The sequence below is a fragment of the Bombina bombina genome, chromosome 12, assembly GCF_027579735.1.
Source record: "Bombina bombina isolate aBomBom1 chromosome 12, aBomBom1.pri, whole genome shotgun sequence".
NCBI classification, from domain to species: Eukaryota; Metazoa; Chordata; class Amphibia; order Anura; family Bombinatoridae; genus Bombina; species Bombina bombina.
Genome location: NC_069510.1, coordinates 110,493,287 through 110,520,649, shown reverse-complemented (window position 1 = coordinate 110,520,649; position 27,363 = coordinate 110,493,287). Strand labels below are relative to the sequence as shown.

General features: G+C 39.4%; 1 protein-coding gene across 2 annotated transcripts in view; it reads right to left on the bottom strand.

The window, feature by feature from the left end:
• GAPVD1 (GTPase activating protein and VPS9 domains 1) overlaps positions 1-26,725 on the bottom strand; it is a 231,021-nt gene extending 204,296 nt beyond the window's left edge. For both annotated transcript variants that reach the window (XM_053695629.1, XM_053695636.1), the window contains exon 1: positions 26,643-26,725. The gene's annotated coding sequence lies outside the window, so the exon portion shown is untranslated. The remainder of the gene's footprint in view (positions 1-26,642) is intronic.
• Between the last annotated feature and the right edge of the window lie 638 nt (positions 26,726-27,363).

Here is a 27,363-nt window from a genome sequence, read left to right as displayed (position 1 = left end):
GCCACGCCTGAAGCGCAATGAATATTGCCCTCAATTCCAGAATATTGATTGGAAGAATTGACTCCAACAGAGTCCACACTCCCTGAGCCTTCAGGGAATTCCAGACCGCACCCCAACCTAGAAGGCTGGCGTCCGTCGTTACTATCACCCATGAGGGTCTGCGGAAGCACGTCCCTTGGGACAGATGATCCTGCGACAACCACCAAAGAAGAGAGTCTCTTGTCTCCTGATCCAGATCTATCTGAGTAGACAAATTTGCATAATCTCCATTCCACTGCCTGAGCATGCTCAGCTGTAGTGGTCTGAGATGAAAACGAGCAAACGGAATGATGTCCATTGCCGCCACCATCAATCCAATTACCTCCATGCACTGAGCCACTGATGGCCGAGGATTGGACTGAAGGGCTTGGCATGTATTTAGAATCTTTAACTTTCTGACCTCTGTCACTTTACCTCTTCCTACTACTAACACAGGCAAAGAGAATGACTGGGGGTGGAGGGAAGGGAGGAGCTATATATATACAGCTCTGCTGTGGTGCTCTTTGCCACTTCCTGTTAGCAGGAGGTTAATATCCCACAAGTAAGGATGAAATCCGTGGACTCGTCATATCTTGCAGAAGAAAAGGAGAACAAAATAAATTATGAAAGTATAACCAAAGTTGTTGTTACTACATGTAATTAAACAATTTATACTAATATCTTAAAGTGCTTAATGTCCCTTTAATAATGGAACATTTTACTCAAAACATTATATCCTGCATATGAAACAGAAGTATATACATTCCATAAACATTTCTTTATTCAGGACAGGAATATGATTTTTTTTTTGTTTGTTTGTTTTGTTGTTTTTTTTTTTGTTTTTTTTTAATATTTGAAAAATATGTCCAGTGTAGTCAACTTTTTTCTTTCTTTCATCATTTGCAACACTCCTTGCAAATCCTGGTAAGTATGTTCATCTTACCTCCCTTAAAGGGACACTGAACCCAATTTTTTTCTTTTGTGATTCAGATAGAGCATGCAATTTTAAGCAACTTCCTAATTTACTCCTATTACCAATTTTTCTTCGTTCTCTTGCTATCTTTATTTGAAAAAAAGGCATCTAAGCTATTTTATTTATTTTTTTTCGTTCAGACCCTGGACAGCACTTGTTTATTGTTGAGTGAATTTATCCACCAATCAGCAAGAACAATCCAGGTTGTTCTCCAAAAATGGGCCGGCATCTAAACTTATATTCTTGCTTTTCACATAAAAATACCAAGAGAATGAAGAAAATTTGATAATAGGAGTAAATTAGAAAGTTGCCTAAAATTGCTGCTCTATCTGAATCACAAAAGAAAAACATTTGGGTTCAGTGTCCCTTTAATCATTGTCAGAGCTTGCTGCTATAAATAAGTGATTCTACCATCAAATGTGCACAGCTTACACAGAGTTAATTATCAAAAAAGAATATACCAAAAGAACAAAGTAAATATGGTAATTGAAATATATCGGTAAGATGTTTAAAATGACACGCTAGACCTGAGTCATGAAAGATTGCTAGACAACTTCAAAAGAATAGTAACTACTAGTCATGCTATTGTTTTCATTGTGTGCTGCTTTCTTCAGAGCCTCTCTCTATTTAACCCTTTACAGGTGCTGGCTGATGAGGATTCACATTTCCATACTCAGTGCAGCCGTGTTGGAGCTTAAAGGGCCACTAAACCCAAAATCTTTCTTTCATTATTCAGATAGAGAATAGAAATTTAAACAACATTACAATTTACTTCCATTATTTATTTTGCTTCATTTTTTAAATATCCTTAGTTGAAGAAAAAGCAATGCACATGGTGAGCCAATCACACAATGCTTCTATGTGCAGCAACCAATCAGCAGCTAGTGAGCCTATCTAGATATGCTTTTCATCAAAGAATATCCAGAGAATAAAACAAATTAGATAATATAAGTAAATTAGAAAGATGTTTAAAATTGCATTCTCTTTCTAAATCATAAAAGAGAAAATGTGGGTGGCATGTCCCTTTAAGTATTCTTGCACCCAGTGAAATAAGTGGTGCACATTTAGATCAGTGGCAACAGCTTTTTCACAGTTGTACTGTTTTTTTGTTTGTTTTTTACACAGTTTAACCTCTTAAGGACATATGACAGAATTTTTCCGTCATAAAACAATTGAGCAAACTGAAAGCTTTGTCCTTAAAGGGTTAAAAGTTCCATAAGAAATGTGGTAATATGAATAATACAGCCTTTCAGAGATATACAGCTTCCATTCTGTATAGTGCATGTTAACCTGCAGTAAACAATACAGCTGTGAGAAAGCTGGCAACGACACGGATCTGTTAGTGTGCGCTGCTTCGGTCCAGGGTGCAAGAATACCTACACTCCAAGATGGCCATGCCCAGTATTAAAATGTGGAGCTTGACTAACTGGCTCCAGTAAGGGTTAAAGATAATCCCTTTCTTACCAATTCCCCAGTTTTGCATAACCAACACAGTTATATTAATACACTTTTTACCTCTGTAATTACCTTGTATCTAAGCCTCTGAAGACTGCCCCCTTATTTCAGTTAATTTGACAGACTTGCATTTTAGCCAATCAGTGCTCACTCCTTGGTAAATTAACCCCTTAATGACCGGACCATTTTTCAATTTTCTTACCCTTAATGACAATGGCTATTTTTACATTTCTGCAGTGTTTGTGTTTAGCTGTAATTTTCCTCTTACTCATTTACTGTACCCATACATATTATATACCGTTTTTCTCGCCATTAAATGGACTTTCTAAGGATACCATTATTTTCATCATATCTTATAATTTCCTATAAAAAAAAATATAAAATATGAGGAAAAAATTGAAAAAAACACACTTTTTCTAACTTTGACCCCCAAAATCTGTTACACATCTACAATCACCAAAAAACACCTATGCTAAATAGTTTCTAAATTTTGTCCTGAGTTTAGAAATACCCAATGTTTACATGTTCTTTACTTTTTTTGCAAGTTATAGGGCCATAAATACAAGTAGCACTTTGCTATTTCCAAACAACTTTTTTTCAAAATTAGCGCTAGTTACATTGGAACCCTGATATCTGTCAGGAATACCTGAATATCCCTTGACATGTATATATTTTTTTTTAGAAGACAACCCAAAGTATTGATCTAGGCCCATTTTGGTATATTTCATGCCACCATTTCACCGCCAAATGTCATCAAATAAAAAAAAAAGTTCACTTTTTCACAAATTTTGTCACAAACTTTAGGTTTCCCACTGAAATTATTTACAAACAGCTTCTGCAATTAAGGCACAAATGGTTGTAAATGCTTCTTTGGGATCCCCTTTGTTCAGAAATAGCAGACTTATATGGCTTTGTGGTTGCTTTTTGGTAAGTAGAAGGCCGCTAAATGCTGCTGCGCACCACACGTAAATTATGCCCAGCAGTTAAGGGGTTAAATTAGGTAGCTTGTAGGGAGCTTGCAGGGTTAATTTTAGCTTTAGGGTAGAGATCAGCCTCCCACCTGACACATCCCACCCCCTGATCCCTCCCAAACAGTTCTCTTCCCTCCCCCACCCCACAATTGTCCCCGCCATCTTAAGTACTGGCAGAAAGTCTGCCAGTACTAAATAAAAGGAGTTTTTATTTTTTTTAATAAAAAAAAATAAAATGTTTTAGCTGTGATGGACTCCTGCCTTAGCCCCAACCTCCATGATCCCCCCCCCCCCAGCAATCTAACCCTCTCCCCTACCTAATTGCTGCCATCTTGGGTACTGGCAGCTGTCTGCCAGTACCCAATTTGCCCCCCAAAAAAGTGTTTTTATTATTATTTTTTTATTACTAATTTAATTTTTTCTGTAGTGTAGCAGCCCCCCACAATACCCCAACCCCCTCCCCCTCCCAGATCCTCATATATATATATTTTCCCCCCTCTTCCCACTCATTGGTGTCAGTGTGGGTAGGTGATCGCACGCGTGCGCGCGCACGCGCACGCGCACGCGCACGCGCGCACGCGCACGCTCCCGGCACCCGGCGTGCACATTGCACTTACAGGAGCCGGATGCCGGGTAGCGATGGGCCGCCCACCCGCCTCCCTGTTGCGCTCCCACCCACCAACGAACCGGCCGCATCGCTACCGGTGCAGAGAGGGCCACAGAGTGGCTCTCTCTGCATCGGATGCTTTCTAAGGGTATTGCAGGATGCCTCAATATCGAGGCATCACTGCAATACCCTGAGAGCTGCTGGAAGCGATTGCGATCGCTTCCAGCACTCTCTTAGACAAGTGACGTACCAGGTACGTCCATTGTCACTAACTGCAAGTTTTTGCAGGACGTACCTGGTACGTCACTTGTCATTAAGGGGTTAAAAGGGACACTGAACACACATTTTTTTTTTTCTTTCGTGATTCAGATAGAGCATGCAATTTTAAGCAACTTTCTAATTTACTCCTATTATCAAATTTTCTTCATTCTCTTGGTATCTTTATTTGAAAAGCAAGAATGTACGTTTAGTTGCAGGCAAATTTTTGGTGAACAACCTAGGTTGTTCTTGCTGATTGGTGGATAAATTCACCCACTAATAAACAAGTACTGTCCAGGGTCTGAAACAAAAATTGGCTGGCTCCTTAGCTTAGATGCCTTCTTTTTCAAATAAAGATAGCAAGAGAACAAAGAAAAATTTGATAATAGGAGTAAATTAGAAAGTTGCTTAAAATTGCATGCTCTATCGGAATCACAAAATAAATAAATTGGGTTCAGTGTCTCTTTAACGTGCGTGAGCTCAATGTTATCTATGTGAAACACATGAACTAATGCCCTAGTGGTGAAAAACTGTCAAAATGCTTTCAGATTAGAGGTGGCCTTCAAGGTAAAAAAAAAAACCAGAATTTATGTTTACCTGATAAATTTCTTTCTCCTACGGTGTGTCCGGTCCACGGCTTCATCCTTACTTGTGGGATATTCTCTTCCCCTACAGGAAATGGCAAAGAGAGCACACATCAAAAGCTGTCCATATAGCCCCCCCTCTGGCTCCGCCCCCCAGTCATTCGACTGACGGTTAGGAGAAAAAGGAGAAACCATAGGGTGCCGTGGTGACTAATGTATAGAAATAAAAATTTTAAACCTGACTAAAAGCCAGGGCGGGCCGTGGACCGGACACACCGTAGGAGAAAGAAATTTATCAGGTAAACATAAATTCTGTTTTCTCCGGTCCACGGCTTCATCCTTACTTGTAGGAACCAATACCAAAGCTTTAGGACACGGATGAAGGGAGGGAACAAGTCAGGTAACCTAAACGGAAGGCACCACAGCTTGGAAAACCTGTCTCCCAAAAACAGCCTCCGAAGAAGCATAAGTATCGAATTTGTAAAATTTGGCAAAAGTATGCAGAGAAGACCAAGTCGCTGCCTTACAGATCTGATCAACAGAAGCCTCGTTCTTGAAGGCCCATGTGGAAGCCACAGCTCTAGTAGAGTGAGCTGTAATTCGTTCAGGAGGCTGCCGTCCGGCAGTCTCATAAGTCAATCGGATGATGCTTTTCAGCCAAAAGGAAAGAGAGGTAGCAGTAGCTTTCTGCCCTCTCCTCTTACCAGAATAAACGACAAACAAGGATGAAGTCTGTCTGAAGTCCTTTGTTGCTTCTAAATAGAATTTTAAAGCACGGACCACATCTAGGTTGTGCAACTCAGGGAGTCCCAGACCGCGCCCCAGCCCAAGAGACTGGCGTCGGTCGTGACAATAACCCACTCTGGTCTGCGGAAACTCATTCCCTGGGACAGGTGATCCTGCGTCAACCACCAGAGGAGAGAGTCTCTGGTTACCTGGTTTACTTGAATCTGGGGAGACAAGTCTGCATAATCCCCATTCCACTGTTTGAGCATGCACAGTTGCAATGGTCTTAAATGAATTCGAGCAAAAGGAACCTCTTGATAGAAGAAATGAAACTACAACTAACACCACAAACTCTTTACCATCCCCGTGGAGATGCTACTTGTTCAGAGCGGCAAAGAGAATGACTGGGGGGGCGGAGCCAGAGGGGGGGCTATATGGACAGCTTTTGATGTGTGCTCTCTTTGCCATTTCCTGTAGGGGAAGAGAATATCCCACAAGTAAGGATGAAGCCGTGGACCGGACACACCAATGTAGGAGAAATTAGCATATGAACCTTCTATGTTTAGCTTTTAACTAAGAATACCAAAAGAACAAAGCAAAATTGGTGATAAAAGTAAATTGGAATGTTGTTTAGAATTACATGCCCCATTTGAATCATGAAAGTTTTTTTGGACTTGACTGTCCCTTTAAAGGGGCAGGAAACTCCAAAATTTTCTTTCATGATTAGGATAGAACATACAATTTTAAATAACTTTCCAATTTAATTATTTTATCAAAATGTGCTTCATTATCTTTTTATCCTTTGCTGAAGGAACAGCACTGCACTACTGGCAGCTAGCTGAACACATCTAGTTAGCCAATCGCAAGAGACAAATGTGTGCAGGCACCAATCACCAGCTAGCTGAAAATAGAAGTGAATTTAAAAGTGTCTTAAAATTACATGTTCTATCTGAATCATGCACGTTTAATTCTTCCTATCCCTTTAATATAAGAGAACTACATTGAAGAGAGAGGAAGGGACAAAAGCATGGTGAGTAGTAACCATGATATTATAATCGTACCCAGCTATTTAATGTCTCTCTTAATAAAAATTACATTTATGTGGGCGTGCACCATGCTGTATTGTGATTGGCTACATTAGAACACATGTTCTCCCCAAGGGCCCAATTTGAAAAAGGCCTCTGGTGAGATTCTATAAGAATGCTCGGCAGCCCTATTTCCCAGGTGGAATTACATAAAGCCACTTTTTACTCTGAAAACAGGGTGTCTTACTAAGGGGCATATTCTGCATTTTTGTACGGGAAGGAGCAATGTGGATATAAAAAAAAAAAGGTTTTTTTTTTTTTTTTTTTTAATAAACAAGAATCGGATTGTTTTTATTTAATTGGTATTTGTTTGAAATCAGATTTGTTTGATTTAAATAGGATTTTGTTAATAAAATGCTTTTTGAGGAAAAATCTATTTAAGATACATTATAATGTAAAAGTTATTCTGAAATATAGATACATTTTTAGTTATAGAGCAAGATGCTGTATATTCATGGCTGTAATGTTGTCTGTTTTTGTAAATGAATCCCATTCATCCAGTCACAATGTCACGCTCTCCCAGAGGTTTCTGTCAGATTATTTTGGACAGTTTATCTATTTAAGATATTATCACATATTATTGGTTTTGTAGTTCTCAAGACTGAGAATTTGTGTCTGCAGAAATAACTTGTCCCTTCTTCACAGCAAAATGTTATAAAAGTATCATACAGAGTTGATAAATACACCTTAAAAAGGTACATAAACATGAAACATTTGGTTTTCAGAAAGGGCATACAATTTTCAGATTTACTTCTAGTATCAGATTTGCTTCATTCTCTTGGAATCCTTTGTTGAAGAAGAGCAATGGTCTACTGGGGGCCTAGCTGAATACATTGAGCAAAACAGTAACAAGCAGCTAGCTCACAGTAGTAGTGTATGCAGGCTTTTCAACAATGGATAACAAGAGAACAAAACAAATTAGAAATCAATTGGAAAATTGTTTTAAAAAAAATTGCATGTTCTTTCTAAATCATGAAAATGTAATTTTGACTTTAATGTCCCTGTAAATCTATGTACACAAAATAAACCCATACTAAGTTGCAAGAAGGTCAATGAATAGAAGATTATTTGGAGTGGAATAGATCTGCACAAGGACCTAAGTGTGAGGAGGGAGGGGGCAAAAATGAAAAAATGTTATTGTTTTAAATAAAACAATATCAATTGTTGTTATTAATGAAATAATTATCTTTCTCATTCCAATAAAGTACAGCTGAAAAGTTGATTAAATAAGAATGGATAACCAATTAAACTTGAGATAGTTCACCTCAAAATAATTTCAATAATCTATATATGCATATCCAATGATATATAACCAAATCAGTAATGGTCTGATATAACTGGAAAAAATCATCTGAAAACTTATTATTCAAAAAATGAAAATCGATTTAAATTCTGTCTTACTGACTAATGACTTAAATCATAATTTAAATCAAACCCACCCTGGGAAGGAGATGCATACATTTAAAAAAAAAAAAAAAAAAAAAAAAATATCATACAAAAGAATAAATTGAACCATTCACACAAAAATAAGCAGGACAAATTTGTATTGTTATGGTGCAGCAAAAATCGTAACTAAATTGTTTACCAAAAATTGTATGTTATCAAAAATGCAAAATTTGTATAAAACAGAATTTATGTTTACCTGATAAATTTCTTTCTCTAACGGTGTGTCCGGTCCACGGTTTCATCCTTACTTGTGGGATATTCTCCTCCCCTACAGGAAATGGCAAGGAGAGCACACAGCAAGAGCTGTCCATATAGTCCCCCTCTGGCTCCGCCCCCCAGTCATTTGACCGATGGTTAGGAGAAAAAGGAGAAACTACAGGGTGCCGTGGTGACTGTAGTGTATAAAGAAAGAAATTTTTCAAACCTGATTAAAAAACCAGGGCGGGCCGTGGACCGGACACACCGTTGGAGAAAGAAATTTATCAGGTAAACATAAATTCTGTTTTCTCCAACATTGGTGTGTCCGGTCCACGGTTTCATCCTTACTTGTGGGAACCAATACCAAAGCTTTAGGACACGGATGAAGGGTGGGAGCAAATCAGGTTACCTAAACGGAAGGCACCACGGCTTGCAAAGCCTTTCTCCCAAAAATAGCCTCCGAAGAAGCATAAGTATCGAATTTGTAAAATTTAGCAAAAGTATGCAGAGAAGACCAAGTAGCTGCCTTACAGATCTGATCAACAGAAGCCTCGTTCTTGAAGGCCCATGTGGAAGCCACAGCTCTAGTAGAATGAGCTGTAATTCGTTCAGGAGGCTGCCGTCCGGCAGTCTCATAAGCCAATCGGATGATGCTTTTCAGCCAAAAAGAAAGAGAGATAGCAGTAGCTTTCTGCACTCTCCTCTTACCATAATACACAACAAACAAGGATGATGTCTGTCTGAAATCCTTTGTTGCTTCTAAATAGAATTTTAAAGCATGGAGCACATCTAGATTGTGTAACAAACGTTCCTTCTTCGAAACTGGATTAGGAACAACAATTTCCTGGTTAACATTCCTTTGGAAGAAAACCAGGCTTGGTACGTAAAAACAACCTTATCTGTATGGAAAATCAGATAGGGAGAAGTACACTGCAAAGCAGATAATTCAGAAACTCTTCTCGCAGAAGAAATAGCAACCAAAAACAGAACTTTCCAAGATAGTAACTCAATATCTATGGAATGCATGGGTTCAAACGGAACCCCCTGAAGAACTGAAAAAAACTAAATGTAGACTCCAAGGAGGAGTCATGGGTCTGTAAACAGGCTTGATTCTAACTAACGCCTGTACATCTGGCACTGCTGCCAGACGTCTGTGTAACAAAACAGACAGAGCAGACATCTGTCCCCTTAAGGAACTAGCTGACAAACCTTTATCCAGACATTCTTGGAGAAAGGAAAGTATCCTAGGAATTTTAATTTTACTCCAAGGATCCCTTGGATACACACCAACAGATATATTTTTGCCATATCTTATGGTAAATCTTCCTAGTAACCGATTTTCTGGCTTGAACCAGAGTATCTATGACTGTATCTTAAAAGCCACGCTTAGATAGAATCAAGCGTTCAATTTCCAAGCAGTCAGTTGGAGAGAAACTAGATTTGGATGTTCGAACAGACCTTGTGCAGAAGATCCTGTCTCAAAGGTAGCTTCCATGGTGGAGCCGATGACATATTCACCAGGTCTGCATACCAAGTCCTGCGTGGTCACGCAGGGGCTATTATAATCACTGAGGCCTGCTCCTGTTTGATCCTGGCTACCAGCCTTGGAAGGAGAGGGAACGGTGGAAATACATAAGCTAGGTTGAACGACCAAGGCGCCACTAATGCATCCACCAGTGTTGCCTTGGGATCCCTGGATCTGGACCCGTATTGAAGAACCTTTGCGTTCTGGCGAGAAGCCATCAGATCCATATCTGGAATGCCCCCAAGTTGAGTCAACTGGGCAAAAAACTCTGGGTGGAGTTCCCACTCCTCCAGATGAAAAGTCTGACTACTCAAATAATCCGCCTCCCAGTTGTCCACTCCTGGGATGTGAATTGCAGATAGGTGGCAGGAGTGATCCTCCGCCCATTTGATGATCTTGGATACCTCTCTCATCGCTAAGGAACTCTTTGTTCCCCCCTGATGATTGATGTACGCTACAGTCGTCATGTTGTCCGACTGGAACCTTATGAATTTGGCCTTTGCTAGGTGAGGCCACGCCAGGAGCGCATTGAATATCGCTCTCAGTTCTAAAATGTTTATCGGGAGAAGAGACTCTTCTCGAGACCATAGACCTTGAGCTTTCAGAGAGTCCCAGACCGCACCCCAGCCTAAGAGACTGGCGTCGGTCGTGACAATGACCCCTTCTGGTCTGCGGAAACTCATTCCCTGAGACAGGTGATCGTGAGACAACCACCAGCGGAGAGAATCCCTGGTTACCTGGTCTACTTGAATCTGGGGAGACAAGTCTGCGTAGTCCCCATTCCACTGATTGTAATGGTCTTAGATGAATTCTAGCAAAAGGAACTATGTCCATAGCTGCAACCATCAATCCTACTACTTCCATGCTATGGAAGGCTGAAGAATAGAGTGAAGAACTTGACAAGCGTTTAGAAGCTTTGACTTTCTGACCTCTGTCAGGAAGATCTTCATCTCTAAAGAATATATTATTGTTCCCAAAAAGGGAACTCTTGTTGACGGAGACAGGGAACTCTTTTCTACGTTCACCTTCCATCCGTGAGGTCTGAGAAAGGCTAGAACAGTGTCTGTATGAGCCTTTGCTTTGAAAAGAGACAACGCTTGGATTAGAATGTTGTCTAGGTAAGGTGCTACAGCAATGTCCCTCGGTCTTAATACCGCTAGAAGGGACCCTAGCACTTTTGTGAAAATTCTGGGAACAGTGGCTAAACCGAATGGAAGAGCCACGAACTGGTAATGTTTGTCCATGAAGGCGAACCTCAGGAACTGATGATGATCTTTGTGGATAGAAATATGCAGGTACGCATCCTTTAAGTCCACGGTAGTCATATATTGACCCTGCTGGATTGTTGGTAAAATTGTCCGAATGGTTTCCATTTTGAATAATGGAACTCTGAGGAATTTGTTTAGAATTTTTAGATCCAGAATCGGCCTGAAAGTTCCCTCTTTTTTGGGAACTACAAACAGGTTTGAGTAAAAACCCAGACCTTGTTCAACTGCTGGAACTGTGTTTATCACTCCCATTTTGAATAGGTCTCCTACGCAATGTAAGAATGCCTGTCTCTTTATCTGGTCTGAAGATAAGCGAGACATGTGGAACCTTCCCCTTGGAGGAAGTTCCTTGAACTCTGGAAGATACCCCTGAGAAACTATTTCTAGTGCCCAGGGATCCTGAACGTCTCTTGCCCAAGCCTGAGCGAAGAGAGAAAGTCTGCCCCCTACTAGATCCGGTCCCGGATCGGGGGCTACCCCTTCATGCTGTCTTGGTAGCAGCAGCAGGCTTCTTGGCCTGTTTACCCTTGTTCCAGCCTTGTAATGGTTTCCATGCTGGCTTAGGCTGGGAAGAGTTGTGTTCTTAGCCTTGAAAGGCCTATCCTGTGGGAGGGCATGTCCCTTTCCACCAGTAATGTCTGAAATAATCTCTTTCAATTCCGGCCCGAAAAGGGTCTTACCCTTGAAAGGAATATTAAGCAATTTAGCCAAAGCGCTCTGCGCGCCACTATTGCAACCCCTGAATTTTTTGCCGCTAACTTAGCCAATTGGAAAGCGGCATCCAAAATAAAGGAATTAGCCAACCTTAGTGCGTGAATTCTGTCTATGACTTCATCATATGGAGTCTCTTTTTTTGGAGCAAATTTTCTAGTTCCTCGAACCAAAAATACGCTGCCGAGGTGACAGGAATAATGCACGAGATTGGTTGAAGCAGGAAAACTTGCTGAACTATTATCTTTTTTTTTTTTTTTTTTTTTTTTAGCAATCCTTCCAATTCTTTTATCCATAGGATCTTTTAAAAACGCAACTGTCCTTAATAGGAATAGTTGTGCGCTTAGCTAACGTTGACACTGCCCCCTCAACCTTAGGAACCGTTTGCCATGCGTCCCTTCTGGGGAACATTTTCTTGAATATAGGAGGTGGAACAAAAGGTATACCTGGCTTTTCCCACTCCTTAGTCACTATGTCCGCCACCCGCTTGGGTATCGGAAAGGCATCAGCACTGGGACCTCTAAGAATTAGTCCATCTTGCACAATTTCTCTGGAATTACCAAAGAATCAGTCATCAAGAGTAGTTAGGACCTCCTTAAGCAGGGCGCGGAGATGTTCTAACTTAAATTTAAATTTTACGACATCAGTGTCTGCCTGCTGAGAAATTATTCCTGAATCAGAAATTTTCCCCCTCAGACAGGCCCTCCCTCAATACCAATTCAGATTGATGTGAGGGTATAACTGATAAATTGTCCTCAGCGCCAGCCTGCTCATCTTCTGTAATTAAAACTGAGCTGTCACGCTTTCTAGGATAGGATGGCAGTTTGGATAACAGATTTGCTATAGAATTATCCATTACTGCTGTTAACTGTTGCATAGTAACAAGCATTGGCGCGCTAGATTACTAGGTATCGCCTGCGCGGGCAAAACTGGTGTTGACACAGAAGGAGAGGATGATGAGCTATCCCCACTACCTTCATTTGAAGAATCATCTTGGGCAATCTTATTCAATGTGGCAGTACTGTCCATACTTTGTTTGGACGCTATGACACAATTTGCACAAACATTAATTGGGGGAACCACCTTGGCTTTCATACACACAGAACATAAGCCATCTGAAGGTATAGACATGTTAGACAGAAATTGGCAGGTTAATAATGCAATAAAAACGTTTTTAAAGAAAAGCGTTACTGTCCCTTTAAATAATAAACAGACAGACTTTATTTCTGATATTGTGAAAAACAATGAAGGCAATGTCCGATTTTTACAAAATTTTTATCCCAGAGTCCTAATGCCCTGAAAGTATTGCACACCAAGTTTCAAGACTTTAACCCTTAAAATGAGCAAACCGGAGCTATTTGTTCAATTTGACAATTTTAGCAAACTACAATCACTGCCACAGCCTTGCTGCGGCTCTTTACCTTCCCTGAGAGTTATTCAGCACTGAAATAAACCTCCCTGAGTCCTTTTCTTGAAGCCACAGGACCCTCACATGAAGCTGTATGCACTGCCATAGAAGTAAACTGCGCAATTGAGGCGCGAAAACGGGGCCTCCTTCCTCTGCATATCAGAGTGAAGGGGCCTTTCTGACTGAAATAGCCGTCTAACTAAATGCCAGGCGATAAAAAACGTTCCCAAAAGTGCTTTAAGGGCACCAAACACTCTAAATGCCATTAAAATATGAAATAAAATAATTGATTTAGCCCACAATAGTGTCAACCAGTGTTTAGCCCCTTTGTAAGCCTTAATCTGTTATGAGTCTAAGAAAATGGCTTACTTACCCTTTAAGGAAAAAACTGACAGTCTTCTAGCATTAACATGTCTTGTTAGAAATATGACTAATCATACCTTGAGCAGAAAAAGTCTGCAAACTGTTCCCCCCAACTGAAGTTCTCTGAGCTCAACAGTCCTGCGTGGGAACAGCAATTGATTTTAGTTACTGCTGCTAAAATCATACTCCTCTTTAAACAGAACTCTTCATCCTTTTCTGTTTTAGAGTAAATAGTACAAACCGGCACTATTTTAAAATAACAAACACTTGATAGAAGAATAAAAAACTACAACTAACATCACATACTCCTCACCATCTCCGTGGAGATGCTACTTGTTCAGAGCGGCAAGGAGAATGACTGGGGGGCGGAGCCAGAGGGGGGGACTATATGGACAGCTCTTGCTGTGTGCTCTCCTTGCCATTTCCTGTAGGGGAGGAGAATATTCCACAAGTAAGGATGAAACCGTGGACCGGACACACCAATGTTGGAGAAATCGTATTAACTATGCACACCGTAAATCATAATTTAAGTACACTGGATGTGCAAAATAACACTTAAGCATAATTGTTTTTTCATAAAAAGGGCTGAACGTGGGCTTTCCTCTCAAACCGCAGCATAATTCTATAAACATTTTCACACTACAGATCTCACTGTTAAAATACTCAAAACATTAATTATTCTGAAAAGAAAACATATGCAAGCAAAAATTAGAGCAAATTTAAGATACAGTGCACTGAAAACAGTGTAATTTGACTTGTATTAAGCATAATATTCAGGTTTTAAAACACACCGGCTTTCCCCTCTGTACTTCCCCTCCATTGCAAACTTTTACCTAGCAGAGATCTCTCATTATCTGTATGGGATACATCTTGCCACTCACAGAGAAAGCCCCTTTTTTATAGAATTCCATTTTATAGAATTGGCCCCTAACGGTGATGGAATGTATATGGCTGCACCTCACTGACAAGCCCCAAAGAAGGCTGAAACAATCGTTTGGGGTTGCCTTTTGCCTTGCTCAGAGGAGGATTGCCTGGTATTTCACACCTGGACTGACCTTGTTAGGCCGGATTAGACAGATATACTTCAGAAGAGATCTTCTCTGTGAAAAGCAGAAAAGGACTAAAAGAAGCTACTCCCCAGTGGTAATCATGTCATAGAGCAAGCTACTGAGCTCCTGGAAAATGTGTAAAGTCTAAGTAAGTAAAACCTCACTTACAGCTTTTGCTTTTCTGTCTCTGTAGAGAGTGTAGGACAAACACCATTTTCAAACAAAAGCAAAAAAATGGGACATTTTACACTAGATTTTTCTTTGCACAAATGTTTTGTAGATGATCCATTTCTATAGCCCATCTGGGGGTGTTTTTGTAACAATGTATAGTTTTTTTTTATAACATTATGCTGATTTTCAGACTCCTAACCAAACCCCAAAGTTTTAGATGTATACTAATGTTTACAGATTCCTGTTTGTGTAATGGGTCTTTTCATATGCAGGGGAGTGTCTGCTCTTATTGCATTCCCAGCCCCTTTCAATGGGTGCCCCACCCTAACCTCATCAACAGTGCTAAACTGGGAGCTTCTAAGTACGTTTTTAAAAGGTTTTTATACTGGATTTTTACATCGGTATCTGTGCATATTCTTTTACCGGCAGAAGCCTACGAGCCTCCTACATTCAGTTCCCATTACTCTCAAGATTTCCCTTTTGAAGTCACAGTTCCCTCGCACAACGTTATCTGTTCCTTAGCTCTCTCCACAACTGATGTCTGTCCCAGACCACATCCTGAATAACAAAACCAATGAAAATAATAGAGAGATGACGCTATCCATGTCAGCAGCAAAATCCATTTAGGTTAGAGCTTCCTCTTTAGTGGCTCCTATTCTGGGAAATGCTTTTTCACAGAGGAGAAATCACCCACCTAAAGAGACTTTATAGTACAAAAATGACTTACTCTAATTTGTTAGTCATTATTTCACTACTCGCGCTTTATAACCCCTGCAAGGAGATTAAACATATAAAGACCTGCTTAGGAGCTGCAGAGAACTGCTGGTACAAAGCAGGAAACAACCAGTGAGCCAATCGGCAGTGGCAGTCATGTGACAATATCAATCAGTGAGTTCAGCTGGGCAGCTGTAGCGTTTGTGCCTCTAAGTGAGAATTTAAAGGGATATGAAACCCCAAATTGTCCTTTTGTGATTCAGACAGAACATACAAGTTTACAAAAGTTTCCGATTTACTTCTATTATAAAATGCTTCTTTCCCATGGTATTATTTGTTGAAGAGATACCTAGGTAGGCATCTAGAGCACTACATGGCAGGAAATAGTGCTCCTGCAAATGTATAACATTCTTGCAAAACTGCTGCCATATAGTGCTCCAGACATGTGCACGCTCCTGAGCTTACATTACTGCTGTTTAACAAACGATACCAAGAGAACAACGAAAAATTGATAATAGAAATAAATTAGAAAGTTGTTTAAAATTCTATGCTCTATATCACTGGTTTTAAACCTGTCCTCAAGCCTCCCAAACAGGCCAGGTTCTCAGGATTACCTTGGATAAGAGCAGACAAAATAATCATAGTTCCCAACATATTAAAGAGACAAGAAAACCCAAAATTGTCTTTTAAGATTTGAATAGAAGATACAATTTTAAACAACTTTCCAATTTACTGCTATTATCAAATTTGCCTCATTCTCTTGTTATCTTTTGCTGAAGGAACAGAAATACACTACTGGCAGCTAGCTGAACCCTTCTAGTTAGCCAATCACAAGAGACAAATGTGTGCAGGCACCAATCAGTAGCTAGCTCCCACTAGGGACGGATATGTGCATATTGTTTTTGAACAAGGGATACCAAAAGAACAAAGCACATTTAAATATAGAAGTGAATTTAAAAGTGTCTTAAAATTACATGCTCTAATTCATGCAAATTTAATTTTGACTATCCTGTCCCTTTAACCCCTTCACCCAATACGATGTACACAATCTCTCTTTTTCTCTCTCCCAACAGATTGGGGTTCGGGGGGGGGGACACTACGCTACAGAAAGGGATTAAAAAAAAAAAAATGTTTTTGAAAAAAAAAAAAAAAATTAACTTTTTAGGTACTGCCAGTACCTAAAATGGTGGATGATAGTGGGGGGGGATCCTACACTTCAGAAAATATAAAAATCCATAGAAAATATTTAATAATAAAATAAAAAAAACACAGCCTTATTTTTTCATACTAGCAGACTGTCTGTGAATACCTAAGATGGGGGTTACCAGTGGTGGGGGAGGGAAGAGAGCTGTTTGGGGGGGGTGTCAGGTGGGAGGCTAATCTTTACACTAAAGCTAAAATTAACCTTTTAAGCTACCTAATTAACCCCTTCACTGCTGGAAGTGTGGTGTGCAGCTGCAATCAGCGGCCTTTTAATTACCAAAAAGCAATGGCCATATATGTCTGCTATTTCTGAGCAAAGGGGATCCTAGAGAAACTTTTACAAACTTTGTGCTATGATTGCATAAGCAGTATGTAAATCATTTCTGTGCGAAACCCAAAGTTTGTGGGGGGAAAAGTACCAATTTTTTTTTTTTTTGATGGCATTTGACGGTGAAATGGTGGCATGAAATATGCCAAAATTAGCCTTGATCAATACCTTGGGTTGTCTACTTAAAAAAAAATATATATATATATATATATATATATATATATATATATATATATATATATATATATATATATATATATATATATATATATATATATATATAGATTTGATAGGTAAATAAAAAAACAAGGCTCTATTTCTGTTTAAATGGAGTGATAGCAAAAATGCTAAAAAATGTTCTGGTATTTTTGGCAAGTTTTTGTCTGGAAGTCTCTGGAGTGAAAAGCTGATTTTTCTACATACACCTACGTATAACAAAATGATATGGCTACCTTGAGGAATATTAAACTAATAATAAATGTTACGATATATAAGCACACAATTAAAAAAAACACTCTAAATATTGGATTTGTATTAAAAAACTGTAAGGGTAAGTTAAAAAATAATCTTTAACCTCTTAAGGACATATGACGGAATTTTTCAGTCATAAAACAATTGAGCAAACAAAGCTGTGTCCTTAAAGGGTTAAAGGAACAGTCTAGTCAAAAGTAAACAAAAAAATCTGGTGTTGACTGTCCCTTTAAAAAAGGGACACTTAAGTCAAAATTAAACTTTCATGATTCAGATAGAGGAGGCAATTTTAAGTAACTTTCTGATTTACTCCTATTATAAATTTTTCTTCGCTCTCTTGCTATCTTCATTTGAAAAAGCAGGAATGTAAGCATAGGAGCCAGCCCATTTTTTGTTCAGCACCTGGGTAGCACTTTCTGATTGATGTCTAAATGTAGCCACCAATCAGCAAGGTGTTGAACCAAAAATGGGCTGGCTCCTATGCATACATTTAAAAAAAATATACCCAGAGAACAAAGAAAAATTGATAATAGGAGTAAATTAGAAAGTTGCTTAAAATTGTTGCTCTATCTGAATCATGAAAGTTTAATTTTGACTTAAGTGTCCCTTTAAAGGGACAGTCAACACCAGAATTTTTGTTGTTTAAAAATAAAGATAATCCCTTTATTACCCATTCCCCAGTTTTGCATAACCAACACAATAATAATAATAATAATAATAATAATAATAATATTATTATTAATACACTTTTTACCTCTGTGATTACCTTGTATCTAAGCCTCTGCAAACTGCCCCTTATTTCAGTTCTTTTGACAGACTTTTATTTTAGCCAATCAGTGCTCACTCCAGGGTAACTTCACGTGCATGAGCTCGATGTTATCTATATGAAACACATGAACTAATGCCCTCTAGTGGTCAAAATGCATTCAGACTAGAGGCAGTCTTCAAAGTCTAAGAAATTAGCATATGATTATGAACCTCCGAGAATTAGCTTTCAACTAAGAATATGAGGAGAACAAAGCAAAATTGGTGATAAAAGTAAACTGGAAAGTTGTTTAAAATTACATTCCCTATTTAAATCATGAGTGTTTTTTTGGACTTGACTATCCCTTTAATGATTCACAAAGAGCAATCAATTAAACAGCTTTCCAATTATCTAATTTGCATCATTCTCTTAGTATCCTTTGTTTAAAAGCATACCTAGGTAGGCTCAAAAGCAGCAGTGCACTACTGGAAGCTAGCTGACGATTGGTGGCTGCACATATGTCTTCTCATTGGCTCTACCAATGTGTTCAGCTAGCTCCCAGTAGTGCAGTGCTGCCCCTTCAACAAAGTACAACAGCTGTTAATCCATTTAATGGATACATAGCACCAGTTTCGCCAACAGCTGCAAGCCCGCACTATTTCTGCATAGAGTGATCTCGCTGCTGTTGGCAAGCCCCATACTGTTGGAGGCCTTTAAATCCCTTGCAAAGCGTAATGTACAGGGTTAAGTCTGAAAATGAAGTTTTCCCAACTATGAGAATTAACACAGCACATGGCAGGCATCACACGCATATCCCTTTAATAAAGACTATTACATTCAAAATGTAATTATCTGTAAAATGTTTAATTGATCATAGTGAAACAACTTCACAATTCATTTATATTTGCCTTGACTGTCCACAGCAAAGCAAATACATGAATAACACTCAACAGGCTTTTCAAGGAGTGTTTAAACATTTCTCTTGTATGTTAATTTTACACAATATGGTCCCTCATTTTTGCTGGATAGATCTTCAATATCCTTTTAATTTAGGGGACTTCCATTACATATATTTAGGTATTATACAAAACGTACAGCACACAATGCGTTAATATTCCAGGGCTATTATGGTAAGACTGTTTTCAGTGTAAGAGCTGCGTGCTGGGACATGCGGAGTAATTGACAGAGAGCACAGACTCGGCCCTGTTCAGTAACATGCAGAGATATTGGCACATGAACTGAAACCCAACACTATGCCCACGTTCCACTCCGGCAGCAGACACCCAGTGCCAGGTCTGTGCCAAAGTCTCCTACTGACTCCTGCACTGTGTTTACTTTTGTGCCTTCAGGTTCCCTCAAGGGGGCAGAAACCCAGCTGGTTACTGTAGCAATGGAAACCTTCCTAGCACTCAGGGTGTGACAATAAATCATCATATTTCTTCAATCATTAAAAGGAACCTAAACACAAAAATATTCTACCATCCATATGAAGGAGCAGCATTTAAACAGGAGGACATTATTATTTTTATTTTTGCCACAAACAATTAGAAGTAAACTAAAAACTGTTATAATTTAAACGAGCACAAGCTGGAAGCACCGACCAGGCGGCAAGCTGGAAGCACCGACCAGGCGGCATACAACACTGGAAGCACCGACCAGCCGGCGCGCGCAAACTGGAAGCACCAATCAGCCGGCGCGCGAAAACTGGAAGTATCTATCACCCAATGAGCCATAGTTGGAAGTTCAAGCACCTATTAGCCAACAAACATTAGCACAAAGCACCCATCAGCTAACAAGAATAACTGGGAATTACATGACTTGTACTATATTAGTTTCAATTTACAATTTCACATTTTTAAATGCTTCACTCTCATATGAATAGTAGTTTTTAAATAGGATGTCCATTTAAGTAAATAACAACTGGGTTTGCCATTCTTAACCATTAAAATAAATTTCACATCAAATATTTAATTACAAGTACAAAAAAAAAAAAAATTGCAATGTATTTGTATTATTTATTATGAAAAACTTACAAACAGTGAAAGTTGTGATTTTTCCCCCATTGTCTGAAAAGATTTACAAGATTCAGAGCTCTGAACCTGCTATAGAATGACGGATCAGAGCAAGACTCCCACATGCTGCACAGTAATTGGTTGATATGTATTGGAGCTTGTTTTAAAAAAAAAAAATTATATATATATATATATACATACACACACACACATACAGTAAAACTTAGCATTTAATAAATCACATTAAAAGTGCATGACGTTTCGGAGGCATTACGCCCCCTTTCTCAAATGCATGATACAGATGTTGAAGAAAAACTTAAACTCCAAGTAGAAAGAACAGCACAAAATATCTGCAATGTTCTTTCTACTTGGAGTTTAAGTTTGTAGCCATCTGAAATCAGACGAATCAGGAAGGCATATCGTGGATATCTCGATCAAGCACCTCAGATGCTGCACAGCTGAGTAACCTTTCCGGTTTTCCTTACTCCCTTTACTACGGACCTGGAAACATCAGCTAGTTGGGCGTTGTTCATAAACCGTGGCTACTTACCTCATATGGATTGAGGTTTTTAGAAGTAAGTGTGTGGTGATAGGAGAGTCGTTACCCCACAATTGTTTGTACACCTTTTTTGTCCTGAGTTTTTACACACCACAGCTAACATTCGGGAGGCTTTTCAATGGGTGTGCCCTCAAACTGGAAAACAATGCATTTTTGTCTTACAACATTTTTAAACGCTTTTAAAGAAATAGTCCATTCAAAATTAAACTTTCATGATTCAGATAGAGCAGGCAATTTTAAGCAACTTTCTAATTTAGGAGCCAGACCATTTTAGGAGTTTAGGAGCCAGACCATTTTTGGTTTAGCGACTGGGCAGCGCTTGCTGGCTACAGTTAGACACCAATCTGCAAGCGCTACCAAGGTGCTGAACCAAAAATGGGCTTGCTTCTAAGCTTACATTCTTGCTTCTTCAAATAAAGATACCAAGAAAATAATGAAAAATTGCTAATAGGAGTAAATTAGAAAGTTGCTACTCTATCTGAACCATGAAAGTTTAATTTTGACTAGACTATTCCTCTAAAACATTTTGCATGTAGATCTTTTGCAATAAAATAAACAATTCCTAACACATAGATGTTTTGCAATGTAGTGAATAATTTCTAACACATACATTAAAAATGACTTGAATGCCCCTTAAACTATTTAAAGGGCCATGATATCCAAATGTTGAAACACTTGAAAGTAATGCAGCATAGCTGTAGAAAGTCGACTAGAAAATATCACCTTAAAGTGAAGGTAAAGTTACCTTGATGTTGATCTAGAATATCATTCTTTCTTTGAAATCGGTATAACTTTCATTCATCACTTTTTTTCAATTTCACTGTAAATAAAGTTATTGCCGTTTTAAATCATGTATTGAAGGTCCGCAAACTTCAACCCATTATTATTATTTTTTTCTGTCACGTTTTTTTATTACCCAAATTAAAAATCTGTCCGTTAGGCGGCCGTCACTACACATCATCCGCCTCCTAGTTGATCTGCACATGCCCAGTCATTTTTTCTGTTTCTGTCGAAACCTGTGCTCCCGTTTCGCGCATGCGTATTTATATTATCCCTTCTTGAGAGAGGATTTGCCTATTAGCGCATGGGCAGTAGGTAGTGAAATTGTCGATTTGCGCAGGCACAGTCAAATGGAGCCTTGTGGAACCGCTCTATATGTCACAGTCCAGAAAAGAAGGAAATAGGGGTTGGGAGGAGTTAAAATAGAAACGGTAAGGAATTATAAATATGTTTTATTTGCTAAATATAAACAAAACAGATATAAAAACTTAGTGATTAGATTATGCAAATATATACATATTTATTAATGTGTTTAAAATGTTCAAACTTTACCTTCACTTTAACATCTATATGTAAAAAAGAAAGATATTTTACCTCAAACGTTCCTCAGCAGCCACATTCCATTGTAAAGAACTTCTAAGCAGCAAATCAGTATGTCTGTCCCGGGGCAGCTAAAGAAGCAAGCTTACGTGCACACTCATCTTATTTCCTTATTCCGTAGGAAGTCAAATCTCATGAAATCACAGTAAGAGTTCATGAACTCAGCACTGTTGATGCTGATTGGCTGCTGTTCATTTCTTCTTTTTTTTTTTTTACGTGCAGCTGGGCAGCAGCCGAGTAAAACTTTTTACACAGAATTTACTCTGGCGAGCTGAGGAAGTTGTGAGGTAAAATATCTTCCTTTTTTGCATAGAGATGCTCAGGTGATATTTTCCTGTCAGCTTTTTACAGTTATACTGTATCAGTTTCAAGTGATTTAGCATATGAGTATTATGTCCCTTTAAGTGATGAAGAGGATTTATTTGAGTTAAGCCTATTGAGTAATTCAATTATGAAATAAAGGATTTATACTACCCCAACCCTTACAATGTATCACTAATTCCAGCATGCCTTCCCAAACACTGCCTTTTACGCCTCACCAAAAAGTGTATCTCCGGAAAAGCAACAAAAGCTAGATTACAAATACAGTGTTCTCCTCAAGAAATATTTCATGGCACAATAAGACAATATTAAAGTGATGAAAAATTCACCTAAGTAATTTTGCATATATTGAAAGTACTTTTAATTATAAGCATAATTTCTTATACTTCGGTTTGACAGGCAGCTGTTGCAGCCAATAGGAGCTGCATCATACGCTCTACGTAAGCTACTGCCAGCACGCTCCCGTGCTGGTAACCTGAAGCCGACTCAACCATGAATTAGAACCGCGCACGCGCAAATCACTATGATATTTGCTCAGCTTTAATAGTGAATCCGCTTTCCCGTAGAGAGCAGTTCTACTTCGCGCTTGAGTCGGCTTCAAGTTAGTAGCTTACGTAGGGCGTATGGTGAGGCTCCTATTGGCTGCAACAGCTGCCTGTCAAACGGAAGTATAAAAAATTGTGAGACAGAGGTAGCATTGAAGCAGATCAAGCCAAATAAAGAGAGAGGGTCTTACAAAAGATTTATTGTGTTTGGGACATAAGCACATTGATAGGCTTATAATTAAAAGTACTTTCAAAATATGTAAAATTACTTAGGTGAATTTACCATCACTTAAGTTAAAATGAGCAAATTTAAAGTTTTTACAACCCTTGTTTCACAAGTTATCAATAAATAATTTTATGTTACATTATGCAATAGGTATGTGCGTTCAGATCCTTCGTTTCAATCCGAATGCAGAAGTAAGAAGCCGCTTATTCCCTTTGAATATTTTCGTAGCCAGATTGATTCCTGTAAAAGATCCTCACTCTAAGATCCGGATTTGCACACATTTTAGAGTGAGGATCTTTTACAGGAATTAATCCGGCTACAAAAATTTCCGAAGGTAACGAGTGGCTGCTTACTTCTGCATTCGTATTCTCACAAACGTTCCGAATGCACATCCCTATTATACAATCAATTTATGCTTTGGACAGAGTAACATTTATTACACTGCCCCCACCTGGCTACGTCCTAATGCCACCCAGCTGGCAAAACATTCTGTGGAGAACACTGCAATATTATTATTATCGGCTATTTGTAGAGTGCCAACAGATTCCGCAGCGGGTTGGAGGGGCGACCCAAGGAGTAGACTAAAAAGCAGCTCCTGGGGGTAGCAAAAAGAGCAGCTTTCAGGGGGGGGAGGATTGTTAGCCAAGGAAGCAGCTTCCAGGGGGAAGGCAGGTGGCCAAAAGGAGCAGTTCCGAGGAAGGGGGAAGGAGCAGGTTTTGGAGGAGACAGGCAGCAAAAGAAGTCAATCTCAAAAAACGTGATAAGCATGATTAAGCATCTCACTGTCTGTATGGAGGGAAAGTAACTATCCCTATATTCTATACTAGACCAATAAACACTCTACTAAGAGCAGCAATGCAATATGGGGAGCTAGCTGAACACATCTGGCGAGCCAATGACAAGAGGCATATGGGTGTAGCCACTTATCACCAGCTAGCTGCCAGTAGTGCATTGATGCTGCTTTTCAACAAAGGATAATAAAAGAATAAAAGTACATTTGATAACAGAAGTGAATTTAAAAGGATGAGATGCACACTTACTACTTTTGTACTATAAAGTACAATAAGCGTAAGCTGAAAGCCCTGATCCACCAGCACCAGTTATCTTTTTAATTATTGCTCTTTTATACAGATGGATTTTTGTTTTGATTACAGTCAACTTAAAAAGGTAAATCCCCTAATAAAATGCGTAATTACGGAAAACGAAATAGTCATTTATTTTGCTTACTTTTGCTGTAAAATACCTGCTTGTTCCCACCCATCTAGAGAAGTTAGAGTACCTCCATCACGCTTGGGTATGATGTACTTTCACAACTGGCCCTGCAACAAGCCACACAGTGACTACATAGTAGCAGCATAAGCCAGGGCTGGACAAACCCATAAGCCAGGCAGCCACTGGCTCCTAGAATTTTACTCCTGGCTAATAACTTTTTGGGCTATTCTCCATACATCGATATCAGTGGTCTCAAAGTACAGACCCTGGGGCCATATAAGACCCCCAATATAATTTCATGTGGCCCTCCCTTGTTTAAGGTAAACCATTAATTTGGCCTGTCAATTTTGTTTTTTAGGGTTCTAAGAGGTGTAACTAATTGATGTTCTATATCGGCACTCAAAAGATAAATATAAAGACAAGAGTCCAGTGTAGACTCCCACCATGCACTGCTTGGATAACTTACTTTTGACATTGTGTTACAGTTCCAGAATGATCACTTCACTTGGTACTCACAAGATAAATATAGACAACTGTGTATATCTGTTGTGGGCTACAACTCCCACCATGCACTACTACTTGCGTACATGTCACTTTTAGTTCCTAGTATATCTAGCACTTACTCAGTTCAAGCGGCCCCCATGAGCGCAGGACACTTGGCCAAAGGCCCCCAGATGCAAAATGTGCTAGCAAAATAACTTATTTAAAAAAGAAAAAAAATAAACTATATTGTATTGTTGTCTTTTGCAACACAATGCTGATGGTATGTGTATATTAACAAACTGGCTGTAATGTCCTATCCTGTAATGAGTAAAAGCTTTGCTCTTTAGATCTGTGAGTAAAAACTAAAAATATCATGAACTAAAAATATCATGTCACAAGGTTTAAAATCAGGCCCATTGATGACCAGTAAAAACGAGTTAATACAAGCATAAAGTACACCAGGGTCATAACCAACCTGCTAACACACAAGGCTGTGACAAAATATTACAGAAGTTACCCCTGTTTGAAACCTATAATGAAAAAGCAACTGTCAAATTATATTACTATTCCTGTCTGTTACATATGATTAGTGATGTGCTACAATGCATAAGCATATAGGGCATTTTATATTGTGTTGTTGCCCTTAGAGGGGCACTACGAGAAATCTGCCGTCTGTGGCATATCAACATTATAGCATGAACATCAAATACTACATTACCATGAACAAGGATAAAACAAGCAAGGTCATATGGTCAGGATGTAAGTGATGTCTCAAAGACACCAATGGTACACAGCAACCAGACTAAGAGCATTATTTTCACCTGGCTCCACCAGGAAAGGCAACAAGTTCCATCATCTGGTATCTCTGGACCAGGAAGTATGTCCCCTAACATGGTACTCCTAGGACTGGCACCATGATTCCTCAACTAATAAATCTAGAGCAGGTACTGTGTGGCATTGCCTGGTATATCTAAAGCAGGCACTTGGTAACATTAAGCATCCTCCTGATCACTTACATAGCACCAATAGGAAAGGCACTGAACCCACTCACATGGCATCCAAAAGAGAATTAATGTGCTTCTCTTACCCGACACCCCCGGGCAGGCACCTTGTCCCTTTACTTGGTACCCCTATAGCACGCAATGTGCCCACTTAAGCTGGTACACTTAGAAGTGGCAATATTAATGCCTTACCTGATACTCATTGGAAACCTCTGGTACAGACACAACGTCCTCCTCACTTGGTACTCTAGGGTAGGCAATGTGCCCACTTCAGCTGGTGGGCTTAGAAGGGTTCTTGGTTTACCTCCCTTGGGAAACTCTGATACAGACACAATGCCCCCCCTCACTTGCTACCCTTAGGTGTCAGGCGACCCTATTACCTACTATTAATTACAGACACTGAGACTCTCACTTGGCACCTATACTAAAGAAACAATGCTGCTTTGCTTGGTATATCTAGGACAGACCCTGTGGCCCACTAGTCTCTCACCTCATATCCCTAAGCCATACACCGTGTCAATTCACCTAGCAACCCCAGGAAAAGACACTGTTCTCACACACTTGCTGCTTCTAGCATAGGAGTCTCACAACATTACAGACGACACCACTCCCCATACTGTACTCACATTAGACAGTGTCCGGTTTTCCGCCCTCTGGTGCCGCCGGACTCCTTGTCAGAAGCAGCCTCCCAGTCAGGAAACTCTGCGCATGCGCGAAACCAGAGGCGGGCAGCGACTTCAGTGCGCATGGCTGCGACCACAGTTAAGGAAATTACGCAGTAGCCTGAGTCGACTTCAAAGCGCATTCTGCTCATATGCTGTGGCGCAATGAATTCTGGGAAACGTAGTTTTTATTTTCCGGAAGTGTTGGTTACTCCACTGTGACAGGTATGTTTATGTTACTGTTTGACCCTCACGCTGAAGTAGTAGTAGTGGACTGGATTACGCCCTAATGAAAGCTCTATGGCAGCTATGTCTTTATAAGGCACCTCCTTGTATGCAGTAGAACATCAGATTCAAAGTTTTTTTTCTATAAAGTACTATATCCACATTGTTTTGGGGTAGGATTGCCAGGTGTCCTGTATTCAGCCAGACAGTTCAGTATTTCAGCAAGCTGTCCAGTAAAATCTTTACAAAAATACTTGACAAATATCCATTTTATTTTAATACAACATTTTAAAGGCCTCCTTTGCCTATATACGTTACAAATATGGCCAGAGAGAAGCAGCAATGCACATGTAATGTTCTATGTGTTACTGGCTCCAGTGATGGAAAAAAATGACCTGTTTTTACACATACATCACTCACAACTGTGACTGTCGCAGGTTGGCAGGTATGGCCACTTCCC